Raw genomic sequence first — 13,821 nt, 5'->3', positions numbered from 1 at the left:
CCCGGAGAGGGCAGGGGAACAATAGAGTACTTTGGTGATTGGCGGACGCCCGGCCGGAGAGAGGGCCGGCTGGGGTTCCAGGAGGCATCCCCGTCCCCGGCCTGGTGTTGCGAGAAGAGGTATCCAGAGCCTGCTCGGCATTTCCCCGGGAAAGCCGGAGCCTGACCCCCACACCCTGAGTTCTAGCCTCGCGGGACGCTCCCAAGCCCCGCCCACTACCTCAGGTAGGCCGTCTGCACCAGCCAATCCACCAGAAGCCTGGGCGCGGAAGGCGGTGCTTCTCTGGTCGGAAGTGACGTGCTGTGCTTGGCTGGCCGTGGAGTCCGCCGAGTCTCTTGGCGGCGGCTGAGAGGGAAATGGCTCGCACCGTGGCTGCTCCCGCGGCTCGGGTTGTGGTGGAGGCAGAGGCTCGGGCAGCGTGAGGTGAGGAGCGATAGGTGTGGCGGGGGCCGGTATCCGGGACCCTGCTGTTCAAGGGCAGTGAGGGGCCCTGGGGGGCCCAGGAAGGGAGGGTCTCTTGAGGCGGCCCCCAGTCCCCGGGTGCCCGCCTTTGACCCTCCATCTGGTACTCTTGGCGTTGCCCCAGCCAGGCTCACCTCCCCCGGGCCTTGCTTCCACCCAGGCCGTTGCTGACTGTCCCGCCCAAGGTGCGAGGGGCCCGCACCCCCATTAGGCCCCTCTTGGCGGGGGCTGGGAGGTGGTGCGCCTGGAAGTTAGTTTTCTCCCAAGGGTGGGGGGGAGGGAGACAGCCCTCTTGTCCTTCGGGACCCGGCAGGAGCCGAAGTGGCCGGTCCTATTCTCTTGTTGAATTGTTAGATTCTGGCGAAGTGTGTTGCACTTCTCAGTTCTGTGTAGCTCTCCTCCCCCCCCCCCCCCCCGCGCCTTCACCTCCTTGTCCCATCTCCAGCTTATGGGATAATGATTTTATTTCCTCTCCCGTTTCCCTTTTTCCCGCGAATCCACTTGCTTCGGGAAAACAGTATTATTTCAGTATGTATTTAGCGCAACATCTTTCCGGGAGTGCGGTCAGATTAAAAATATTTTCTAAACTCTTCCTGAGTGAGAGAGGAACAATACATAGTTGAAGAAAAAAGCACATACTTATTTTCCTCACTGAATGGTTTGGCTTTAAAAAAGCCATACATATTTCCATTTGTGGAAATATTTTTTTTTTGGGGGGGGGGAGCAGGGATTGAGGAGGGAAATGAAAATTAAGTGAGGAGGACAGGCTGGGGATAACTTGAAAGAGCGAGCCTGTGGTAGTTGCTTCTGTTCATCAGCCTGATAGAAGTTGAGGTTGTAATTATATTTTTATTTTGAACAGTGGGTGTTGAATTGACAGGAAGGAGGTCTTCGTCTTTGAAGGAGATTAACTATTAAAGAGGTCCTCAAATCTTTCCAAGTGGGTGTCAAGACAGACACTCTGCTGGGAAAAATGTTTACTGTATTGGAGTAAGTGACAGAGTAGAAGAGATGTAGAAAAAAAGAAAGCTATTAGAAGAGTGGTGAAGACTTAGTGTAAGGGGAAAGCCAGTTTGGAGGTCTAGGGACACTGACACCAGGAAAGACTTTGTACCTTTGCCTCCTTGGCTTGTGATTAAGTCTCCACAGTAGACTCCTTTCAGCATATTCTCCTATACTTGGTGTTAGTGCTCTTATTCCACATGGCAGGTTAGACTGAAGTGCTCTAGTTGAGGTCTATACAGTTGAAGAGAATTGCTTGTTTAATATTAAGACTGTTTTTGAGTACTGAAAAGCATTATGACTGAGAATAGAGAGATTTTGTTATTTAACTCAAACTTAATTCAAAAGTGACTTTATATAGATACCAAGCATATTATGAAAATCTGTTTTGTATGCATGTTGCTTGCAGTTTTTCTTGGCAAGCGCTGTATTTTGCTGTTTTCATCCATAGGTTTCACAAGTTTTGCTGTTAAATGGAACGTAAAAGTTGGCATGCTTGCATTTAGGAATTAGAAACTATAACTTTAGGCAATTAGCTGTATATTAAGCATCTGATTCTTTTTTTTTCTTAATTTTAAAAAATATTTTATTTTATTTTTTATTTTTTTTTTTTTTAAATTTTTTTTTTTCAACGTTTATTTATTTTTGGACAGAGAGAGACAGAGCATGAACGGGGGAGGGGCAGAGAGAGAGGGAGACACAGAATCGGAAACAGGCTCCAGGCTCCGAGCCATCAGCCCAGAGCCCGACGCGGGGCTCGAACTCACGGACCGCGAGATCGTGACCTGGCTGAAGTCGGACGCTTAACCGACTGCGCCACCCAGGCGCCCCAAAAAATATTTTATTTTTGAGAGAGAGCTGCACGTGCGAGTGGGTGAGGGGCAGAGAGAGGAGACAGGATCTGAAGCAGGCTCTGCGCTGACAGCAGAGAGCCCGATAAGCATCTGATTCTTTGCTTCTCCCTTCTGCCATGAATGGTTCTAAAATAAGATTGTGCATGAGTTACATGTCCAGGAATCTTTCTTTAATCTGGCACATTTTGCACTCGTAAGCACATTCGGTAACTGAACTTCTATCTAACGAGAGTGTTGAATTTCCCAAGAGCTCATAGTTCTTATCAGAGCATCAGACCAAACTTTTCAGAGCAGCAGGGCAAAGCGCTTTTTTAAATGCTTTGTAACTTGTTACTCACTTTGATAACATAAATTATCTATTTTATTATATTTTCCATATTCCAAGAAGAAATTAAGACAGGTAAATGATAAAGGTGAATTGTTTTAATACTGTGCATTTACATAGTATGTGATTTGATTTGTTGTACCTGAATAGGGCTAAAAATTAACTCTCTGCAAGACTTTGTTTTCATAGGGCCTGCAAGGATGCCTGGGACTGCAATGGTTCCAGGTATAGAAAAAAAATGAGACACAAGAGATAATAGTATGGTTATAAGGGCAGTAGTGGATCCAAAGTACTAAAAAGGATATGGTCATATGGGCTGGTGAGGGGAAAGGAGTGCATCTGAGGAAGATGATACTCAAATTGAGTCTTAAAGGATGAGTTTCTCCTATTAATGAGGTTAGGGTAAAGGTGATCAGGTTCTAGACCTTGCTGTGATACTACCAAGCAGTGAGATATTAAGCTGCTTATTTTGTTATCCATTAAAAAAATTATTTTTTGGTATCCATTTTTTTATTTGAGAGTTTTTATCTAAATTAATGCTCTCCGGTAGAAATACTAAATGAGAGCCACATATGTAAGATACTTTTTTACTTTGTGTGTGTGTGTGTGTGTCTTTGAAATCTGGTATGCATCTTACACTTAAAACACATCTCATTTTGGGACACCTGAGTGTCTCGGTTGATTGAGTGTAGAACTTTTGATTTCGGTTCAGGTCATGATCCTAGGGTCGTGGGATCGAGCCCCATGTCAGGCTTAAGATTCTCTCTCCCTCTGCCCCTCTCCCCAGCTTGTGCTCGCTCGCTCTCTAAAAAAATAAAAATAAAAAAAATAATAATAATAATAAAAATTAAAAAATGAATTTAAAAAAAGTCCCCCTTTAAAAAAACACATCTCACTTTGGACTAGCCACATTTCAAGCACCACATTTCAAGCTGCTTGTGGTTAGTAGCTACTGGACTGAACAATGCAGATATACAGTTTGAAAATTCTGTTCTGTCTTGGATTCCTGCTTGAAAAGGAAAACCAACTCCTATGAGAAATGAATTATCAGTAGTTTATAATTTCTCATCATTTTTATAGAATTCATACATGAATCTTGTTGGGAATTATCATACTTTGGAGTAATATTGCTATAGGATATCTTTTAGGTTGTTCATAGGGTTAAGGTTGGGACTAGAAGAAACTTTGTTTTCTCTATTTCTGGGGGAGTCACATTTTTGATATCTTTATTTTGTGCATTTGTGTATATGTTGTATCCTTCCATTTCTCTGCAATTTGCTATTTAGAACTGATGGATTCAGAAAACAAAGGGAGAGTACACACTCACATTTTAAGCAGTTAAAAAGGAAATTTATATAACTTTAAACTACTTTTTGAGTTTCTTAAAATTTTTAATTTAGCTGTTTAGGTACAAAAGCAAATGGAATTTCTTTTTTTAATGTTATTTTTGAAAGAGAGAGTGCAAGTGAGTTGGGAGGGGCAGAGAAAGGGTGGGGGTGGGGGACAGAGGATCCTAGGCGGGCTCTGTGCTGACAGGAGCAAGCCCCGTGTGGAGCTCAACTCACAAACTGTGAGGTTATGACCTGAGCCAAAGTCAGACACTCAACCAAGTGTGCCACCCAGACACCCCTGAGATGGAATTTTTTTTTAAAGATAAGTTTATTGTCCTCACTTTACAGATGAATAATTTTGGGCCTAGGAAGACTAAACCGCTGAATTATAATTACAATTTGTGAATGGTAGAGCTGGGTTTTGAACTCTGATATGTTGGGGTCAAGCCCCATTGTTTTGCTTCCCTATCCCACACTGGCTGGCTGTGTATGGGATTTTTGAACACTCTTTTAATATATTTGAAGGCAATTATTGTTGGTTTAGCAGCAAGTATTTATTTATTTTTTCCTAAGTAATCTCTACCCCCTGTGTGGGGTGTAGGGGTATGGGGAGATCAAGAGTTGCATACTCTACCGACTGAGCCAGCCATGTATCCCTTGAGTAAAGAGTTTAGATCTTACTTAAACTGTTACTGTAGGAGGAAGGTGATGAAGTGTGAGGGACAGAATTATTTCAGTGCACAGAAAAACTTAGGAGAAAATAAAAGTTTAAGGAAGTATTTGAAAAGATAAGGACAGGACAGGGGTGAAATAAGAGATGAGAATAAGTAAACATCCACAATAAAGAACTTGGAGGCCAGTGGTCAGAACTTTTATATTATTTGGATGATTCAGAAAATCTTAACACAAGCTATGAACTTGTGGCTTGAGTAGTGTGGAAGACATGGTTAAGGGGACTGAAAGAGAAGTTGGACTCTAAATGAGTAGATGAGTAATGCTAGTTCCTATTGTGAAATGAGTAGGGATTTGATAAGAAATTTGTGAGAAAGGTATAGAATAGGCAGTGTTCAGAAATTTGGTTAAAATTTTTGCAATAATTTAGGGCGCCTGGGTGGCTCAGTCGGTTGAGCGCCAACTTTGGCTCAGGTCACAATCTTGTAGTTGAGTTCGAGTCCTGCATCAGGCTCTGCGCTGACAGCTTGGAGCTTGGAGCCTGCTTGGGATCCTGTCTCCCTCTCTCCGCCCCTCCCCCGCTCACGCTTTGTCTGTCTGTCTGTCTCAAAAATAAGAAAATTAAAAAATTTGCAATAAAGCGAAATCCTGATTGAAACAGGCTATTTTTTAGAAAGTAGTTTCCCACCTATAAAAGAGAAATTGGCAGTTTATCTTCAGAAAATAACAGTGGAGGCAGGAAGACATTAAGAGTTCCACTGTCGGTATGATAGAGCGCAGGACTCCTGATCTTGGGGTTGTGAGTTTGAGACCCACGTTGGGTGTGGAGCCTACTTAAAAATAAAAGTTCTGTGGTGGAATGCGAGGGAAAAGCAAAGACAAAAGCCTCTTTCAAGATAAAAGGGTAGGGAAAATGACAATAGGACACAATAAAGGGAAATCCGAGCAGGTGCTTTGCCTTTTGGTGAAAAGAATGTGGATGTTGATGGGAGAGATACACACACTTGGAAAAAGTACCTAATTAGGGAACAGGAAAACAATTTTTTAGATGTTTTATTTGCAGGTTAGGGAATTACACGAAGCTTAAATTTCCTCCCAAGATAAGCTCTGAAGGAGACCTAATTATACCTATAAAAAACCATAGTGCTGTAAGTATCCATAATCAAGCTGATTTTATTAAGCTACTTTATATGTGTTCATGACATAATTTATAACTGTTCTGACCTCTTTTTTTAGTTTAGTGTGTATATATTTTTTAGACTACAGTGCTGAGTTGAGAAAAGGTGGTCTTTTTGGCTCCAGGGAATGTAGCCTAGTTTTATTTGACTAGATCTCATATGACATTTATTGGACTGGAATTCTGCCTGTATTGAAATGTAGGACATGGGGGCGCCTGGGTGGCTCAATCAGTTAAGCATCTGACTTCCTCTAGGTCATGATCTCACAGTTCCTGAGTTTGAGGCCCTCTTTGGAGCCTGGAGCCTGCTTCGGATTCTATGTGTCCGTCTCTTTCTCTCTCAAAAATACACGAACATTAAAACAAAATGAAAAATGAGTCCGATGTCAGCTCAGGTCATGATCTCATGGCTCGTAGGATTCAAGCCCCGCTTCGGGCTCTATGCTGACAGCTCAGAGCCTGCAGCCTGCTAGATTCTGTGTCTTTGTCTCTCTCTGCTCCTCCCCCCACTCATGCTCTGTCCCCCCTCTCTCTCTCAAAAATAAATAAGCATTTAAAAAAAAAAAACTTAAAAAAAACTTAAAAAAAATGAAAAATGAAATGTATGACACACTATTTAGGGTTTTTTTAAAAATCAGATTTATTGAGATACAATTTACTTCATCTGTTTTAGGTATCAGCTCTAGAAGTTATGAGTTAGTGATGGTGTATAACTGCCACCACCACACTCCATCACCCCAAAAACTATTTTTATTCCCCTTTGTGATCAATCAGTACCTTTCACTTACCCTCTAGATAACTGATTTTTTTAGTTTTGCCTTCCCAGAATGTCCTATAAATACAGTATATTCAGCCATTTATTTATTTATTTATTTATTTATTTATCTATTTATTTATTTATTTAACAAATGGTCATCTGCAACTCAGAGGAAGTCATTCCTCCCTCAATCCCAACGTTGTTGGTTTTTTTTTTAGTAGTCTCTATGCCCAACACGGGGCTCAAACTCATGACCACTAGATCAAGAGTTGGATGTTCTTCTAACTGAGCCAGCCATGCACCCCAGGATATATAGCCTTTTGAGTCTGACTTTTTTCACTTGGCATAATGCTTTTGAGATTCAGTAAAACACCACATTTTGTATACCCATATTTTGATGGGCAGTTAGGTTGTTGCTACCTTTTAGCTATTGTGAATATTGCTGTGAGGGTTGGTGTACAGTTATCCTGTTTTTAATTCTTTTGGGTATATATATCTAGGAGTGGAATTGCTGGGTCATATGGAGATTCTGTTTCATTTATTGAGAAAACACCAAAGTGTTTTCCAAAGTGGCTGCACCATTTTACATTCCCATCAGCAAAGGATGAGGGTTCCAATAATTTAGCCATTCTAGTAGGTATGCAGTGGTATCTCATTGTGATTTTGATTTGCATTTCTTTAATGAGTAATGCTATTGAACATCTTTTCATCTGATAAGCTGCCTTTTTTTTAGTGGTATGAATATAGTGATGGTTGTTCCAATAACTGGACTTGTGTAATACATATATGTATTATTAAATGCCTGTTATAAACTAGGCATTACGTATATTATTTTTTTTAACCCCAACAATACTGAGATGTGATCTATCTTTTACAGATAAGAAAACTAAGACAAAGGGAGATTAACTAGGTTAAGATTACACAGTTAATAAGTCTGATAATTAAGCCTCAAGTCTTGCTACTACATTTTCTCCTCTTTGTTATCACTGTTCTATAAAACTACAAATTTGGGGCGCCTGGGTGGCGCAGTCGGTTAAGCATCCGACTTCAGCCAGGTCACGATCTCGCGGTCTGGGAGTTCGAGCCCCGCGTTGGGCTCTGGGCTGATGACTCAGAGCCTGGAGCCTGTTTCCGATTCTGTGTCTCCCTCTCTCTCTGCCCCTCCCCCGTTCATGCTCTGTCTCTCTCTGTCCCAAAAATAAATAAACATTGAAAAAAAAAAAAACAAAACACTACAAATTTAATGCAGTTGGTGTCATGTGAAGACAAGGTTTTGTTAGCTATAGTAATGTTGGAGTTTGGGGGAAATATTCTAGAAAAATTCATGTCAGTTTTTCATTATTATTCCCTATTTGGGGGTTCTTGATTATAACTCAGTTTTATGTTTTCTTAAGCTATGTTGGAAATGGAGGCATATACCATAACATTTAGCACAAAAGCTTACTGTTATTTGTCCTGTTGGAATTGGGGTAATGTCAGAGTATATTTAATGATTCATGTTAAATGAATGGACAATAAAGTAGTCCAAAGTTCAGTAATTATCTTCACAAAGCAGTACTAGTGTTGGGATTTTGAGTTAGATTGAAAACTGCTTTGTTAGTGAAATGTCTTTGAACAGGAAACTCTTGCTGTAATTGTATTCCCCCTTCCATGTCCCCCTCCCAAAGAGTGATATATACATGCAGATACAGATAGTTGTTCTTGATGAATGCCCTGTGTTGTGAATCTTTTATGTGTAGAATGTTACTCCTAGGAGCTCAAGGTGGTATAATGACTGCTAGTGCTTATTAGACTACAGTGTAGTGCTTTTTGTCAAAATGAGAGAATCAAACCCTTTATTAATTGCTTATAGTACTTGGGCAAAGTATAATTATAAAGTGTAGTATGGAGATTAAAGAGTGTGGGAGCTTGCTAGGCTCATCCATCTTTAAACTTGTGAAGCTCAGGATGGTTTCTCTCTTCGCTTTCCCATGACTCACCCCTTATGTCCAGGTTACCATTCCAATTTCATCTTTTTCCTCACTACACTGTTAAAAAATAATACCCCTTCCCACCAATTAAATCATTCTCTGTCATGTTATTGTGTTTTTCCCCCATTTCATTTACTGTCTAAACTTAACATTTTTGTTTGCTAGTTTAAATGAAACCATTCTTAATATTTCCATTGCTGCCAACCTAGTTCAAGTCCTTACTGGTTCTTTTCTAGATTGTTTCAGTTACATATTAATTGGTTTCCTGGTTTCCATTTTGGTTTTCCTTAGGTCTTTTTTCGGCAAAGCCAATAGAAATCTTTTAACATTGTAAATCAGCTCACATGAATGTCTCTTACACACCTTTGGCATCCTATCACACTAATAATTGAGTATATTAGTGGTTTTCCTCCATGGAGGTATATTGTTTAATTATAGAAAGTTCATATTAATAGATGTAGATTTTAGGATTTTTTTTGAGAGAATATTTTTTATTTTTGCTAATTGAGGTTGGCGATTTAGCTTATTAATTTTTATCAAAAAAAGATTTCAACCAAAAAAAAAAAGGAAAGGTGAAAATATCATTAAAAATCATAGAGTAAAATTAGGTTTAAAAAGAAGTTTGTGTCATACCCTAAACAAGAAATATAGGTATATATTTAACATATATAAATTTGGAGAAAAGTTTTAAATTCTACAAGTCTTTATAGAAACCTCCCTGTTTTTGTTTCGTTTTGTTTTTAAGTTTATTTATTTTTGACAGAGACAGAGTGCGAGCATGAGCTGTGGAGTGGCAGAGAGAGAGGGAGACACAGAATCCAAAGCAGGCTCCAGGCTGCAAGCTGTCAGCACAGAGCCTGACGTGGGGCTCAAACTCACGAACTGTGAGATCATGACCTGGGCCGAAGCTGGACGCTTAACTGACTGAGCCACCCAGGTGCCCCTAACCTCCCTGGTTTCTTTAGGAATAGACTCTATATTTTAGATTGATTTGACTTTAACTCTGCGAATATTAATAGGAACTGAAGCCACTTCTTTCCAGGTAGTCATTTAACCTACATTACTCTGTGATCCCATTAGGTTCATTCTCTAGTATATATATTTTTTTAAAATTTATTTTAAGTCAGACAAATATCAAACGATTTCACTAGTGGAATTTGAGAAACACAACAGATTAACATAGGGGAAGGGAAGGAAAAATAAGATAAAAACTGTGAAGGAAGCAAACCATAAGAGACTCTTTTTTGAGGTGGGGAGGGGACACCTGGGTGGCTCAGTTGGTTAAGCATCTGACTTCGGCTCAGGTCATGATCTCACGGTTCTTAAGTTTGAGCCCCATTCCAGGTGAGCTTGAGCCCTGCTTCTCTCTCTCTGCCCCTCACTCACTTGTGCCCTCTTTCTCAAAAAAAAAAAAACCTCTTAAATATGGAGAACAAACTGAGGGTTGCTGGAGGGGAGGTGGGTGGGGGATGGGTTAAATGGGTGATGGACATTAAAGAGGGCACTTTTTAGATTTTTTTTTTTTTAACGTTTTTATTTATTTTTGGGACAGAGAGAGACAGAGCATGAACGGGGGAGGGGCAGAGAGAGAGGGAGACACAGAATCGGAAACAGGCTCCAGGCTCTGAGCCATCAGCCCAGAGCCTGACGCGGGGCTCGAACTCCCGGACCGCGAGATCGTGACCTGGCTGAAGTCGGACGCTCAACCGACTGCGCCACCCAGGCGCCCCAAGAGGGCACTTTTTAGGATGAACACTGGGATACGTAAGTGATGAATTACTGGGTTCTATCTCTGAAGCCAAGACCACACTGTATGTTAATTAACTTAAATTTAAATTAAAAAAAAGTTTATTTTGAGAGTGTGTGTGGGCTTGGGGGAGGAACATAGAGAGAGGGAGAGAGAGAATCCTAAGCAGGCTCTGTGCTGTCTCTCATGAACTGTGAGATCATGGCCTGAGCCAAGATCAAGAGTCAGACACTTAACCTACTGAGCCACCCAGGGACCCCTGTAGTGTATTTTTATCTCACTTGGGCTTCAATAAACTTCTTAGGTTTGCTTGGTTGAGGTCTTTCTTCATTTGCAGAAAGTTCTTGGCTATTTTCTCTTCAAATATTTGTTCTGTTTCATGCTCTTCTATCTTCTCTTGGGACTCCAAGTCCCATAAATGTTAGACCATTTGAAATTGTCCTACAGGCATGGTATTTTACCTCTCTCCCCTATTTTTTTTCTCTGGATGTTTTCTTCTGATTTGTCTTCAAGTTTAACCATCTTTTCTAATGCTGTTCAGTCCATTAATTAATTCTTCATTTCTGATATATTTTTCTCGTATTTGATTCTTTTTTGTAATTTGTATCATTCTGCTGAAACCGCCATCACCCCGTATATGCATCTCCTTTTTCTGCTAGATCATTTAGCGTCTGCATCCTAATTATTTTAATTTTTTTATGTTTATTTATTTTGAGAGAGAGAGAGAGAGAGAGAGAGAGAGAGCGAGAGAGCGCACAAGCTGGGTAGGGACAGAGAGAGAAAGGGGAGAGAGAGAATCCCAAGCAGGTTCTGCACTGTCAGCACAGAGCCCAGTGTGGGGCTCAAACTCAGAAACCATGAGATCATGACATGAGCCAAGATCAAGAGTTGGACACTTAACCGACTGAGCCACCCAGGCACCCCTCATCCTAACTATTGTAGAGTTTCTGTTTGATAATTCCAACATTTGGGCGATCTCTGTGTCTGTTTATTTTGACTGTTTCCTTGACAATGGATCACATTTTCATCTTTGTCTCCTAATCTTTGATTATATATTAGACAACTTAAATGCCCCTTATTCTGTCAGGCCACTAAATTGAGAAAGTCTGATTTTTAAGTAAGATGGGTCTGTGCTTTATTTCAACTTTAATTTGATTCAGTTCACTATTGGGTTGAAGTACCTTGGGGAGCAATAATGGCTTTCTCTTTAGAAGGATTTAGGATCTGAACATTGACTCGATTCCAAAGATTTTTTTCAGCCTAGCTGCTAGCTTTTTAGGTTGTCAGGAAGTCTCTTTGTTCTCTACTTTGTTCTTTCTTAGTTTTTGGTGTCTCAGGAGATCTCTCTGCCTTGCTGCCCTTACTCCAGCCTCTCTGGAGGGCACCTGTCTTACATAAAGGCCTGGAATGCTTTGGAGGGCTTTTTCTCAGCTCTTCTGCCCCATCCCCAGCCATTGGGTAGCCGAAAACTTGGAGTGCCTCAGGTGGATTTCTCCCTGTTCACCTGCCCAGCCCTCCTTTGGATGGTGGCTGCCTTATACTTCAGGGAGGCCCACATACTTTAAGGGGGATCCCTTAGCTCTTCTGCCCTGTCCCAGGTTTCAGTGTGCTACCTATGCATTTAATGAAGACCCAAGGGAAAGAGTTGATGGGTAGGTACAGACTTGTTCCATGCCTGGGACTCCTTGTAATTCTTAGGGCTTTAGACCATTCAGACTTACCTCTGCCATGCCTCAGAATTCTAATCTGTCATGGTAGCCTACACGTGGCTATTGAAAGTGTTTGTTAAAAGTCTAATGAGTTTCTCATCCCTGTCTACAATGCATTCTTCCTGCTCTTCTGTGCCAGGGATTTGAGTAACAGTGGACCGGCCTCTTCATGAGAGGTTTATCACTTTCTGGAATTTAATTCATTAGAGTTTTTGTGTGTGTGTTCTGCTCTCTGATGTCTCTTAAAAGTATTTTCTTTTTTTTAGCTTTTTTACCTTGCTTTTCATTGTTGAAGTGAGACAGTCTCTTGTCACTTTGTATATCCTAATAACAGGAAAATCCCTTTGTTTCATATTCATTACCTTTGTTTTAGAATAGTAAAGCCTATGGGAATGCAAACCGGTGCAGCCACTCTGGAAAACAGTGTGGAGGTTCCTCAAAAAATTAAAAATAGACCTACCCTATGACCAGCAATAGCACTGCTAGGAATTTACCCAAGGGATACAGGAGTATTGATGCATAGGGGCACTTGTACCCCAATGTTTATAGCAGCACTCTCAACAATAGCCAAATTAGGGAAAGAGCCTAAATGTCCACCAACTGATGAGTGGGTAAAGAAATTGTGGTTTATGTACACAATGGAATACTACTTGGCAAGGAGAAAGAATGAAATATGGCCTTTTGTAGCAATGTGGATGGAACTAGAGAGTGTTATGCTAAGTGAAATAAGTCAGGCAGAGAAAACCAGACACCATATGTTTTCACTCATATGTGGATCCTGAGAAACTTAACAGAAGACCATAGGGGAGGGGAAGGAAAAAAAAAAAGTTAGAGAGGGAGGGAGCCAAACCATAAGAGACTCTTAAAAACTGAGAATAAACTGAGGGTTGATGAGGGGTGGGAGGGAGGGGAAAGTGGGTGATGGGCACTGAAGAGGGCACCTGTTGTGATGAGCACTGGGTGTTGTATGGAAACCAATTTGACAATAAATTTCATATTTAAAAAAAATAAATAATAAAGCTTACAAATGATGAAATATTTAAAACTCTGCCAAGTTTATTTATTTAAAAAAACTTTTTTTTAATGTTTATTTACTATTGAGAAACCGAGAGAGACAGAGCATGAGCATGGGAGGGGCAGAGAGAAGGGGAGACATTGAATCCGAAGCAGGCTCCAGGCTCCAAGCTGTCAGCATAGAGCCGGACGTGAGGCTTGAAGTCACAAACTGTGAGATCAAGACCTGAGCTGAAGTTGGATGCCTAACCTTAGACTGAGCCACCCAGGCACCCCGAACTCTATCAAGTTTAGATAGTAAAAATCTGCTTTCCACCATTGGCCCTCCCCAGTCTTCCGTTTTTATTGACTGATGTCTCTTCTTTTCAAGTCAGACCCTTAATCTATGCTTCTGATTCATATTCAACTATACTCAGTATGTAAGCTAGTGTGTATCTCTTGTCTTCTGTGCCTTTTACTCTTTGTCCCCTGAAGTCTTGTCTTTCACCTACCATATGTTGAAGGCCTTAACCATTTTAAACAGCCATTCCTGATATCTCCTCCTGTCTCTCCTAGTTCCCTTTGCTGTCAAAGAATTGAAAGAATAATAGACCTTTGTTACTTGTAATTCTTTACTTTTTCAGTTTTCAACTTCTCTGAAGTGTTCTCTGAAAAATCTCTAATGGAAAGGGGAAATGAGGAGTGACTGCTAATGGATAAAGGGTTTCTTTGGGGGTGACAAAAATGTTCTGCAATTTGGTAGTGGCAGTGGTTGCGTAGTTCCAATTATATAAACACAATTGACATATGCTTTAAATGGGT

General features: G+C 40.8%; 1 protein-coding gene across 2 annotated transcripts in view; it reads left to right on the top strand.

The window, feature by feature from the left end:
- Window positions 1-310: 310 nt before the first annotated feature.
- PIK3C2A (phosphatidylinositol-4-phosphate 3-kinase catalytic subunit type 2 alpha) overlaps window positions 311-13,821 on the top strand; it is a 125,979-nt gene continuing 112,468 nt past the window's right edge. For both annotated transcript variants that reach the window (XM_047877140.1, XM_047877139.1), the window contains exon 1: window positions 311-423. The gene's annotated coding sequence lies outside the window, so the exon portion shown is untranslated. The remainder of the gene's footprint in view (window positions 424-13,821) is intronic.

This window comes from Prionailurus viverrinus, chromosome D1, assembly GCF_022837055.1.
Source record: "Prionailurus viverrinus isolate Anna chromosome D1, UM_Priviv_1.0, whole genome shotgun sequence".
Taxonomy (NCBI): Eukaryota; Metazoa; Chordata; class Mammalia; order Carnivora; family Felidae; genus Prionailurus; species Prionailurus viverrinus.
Note: the sequence above shows the minus strand (reverse complement) of the source record. Positions and strands in the feature narration are given on the sequence as shown.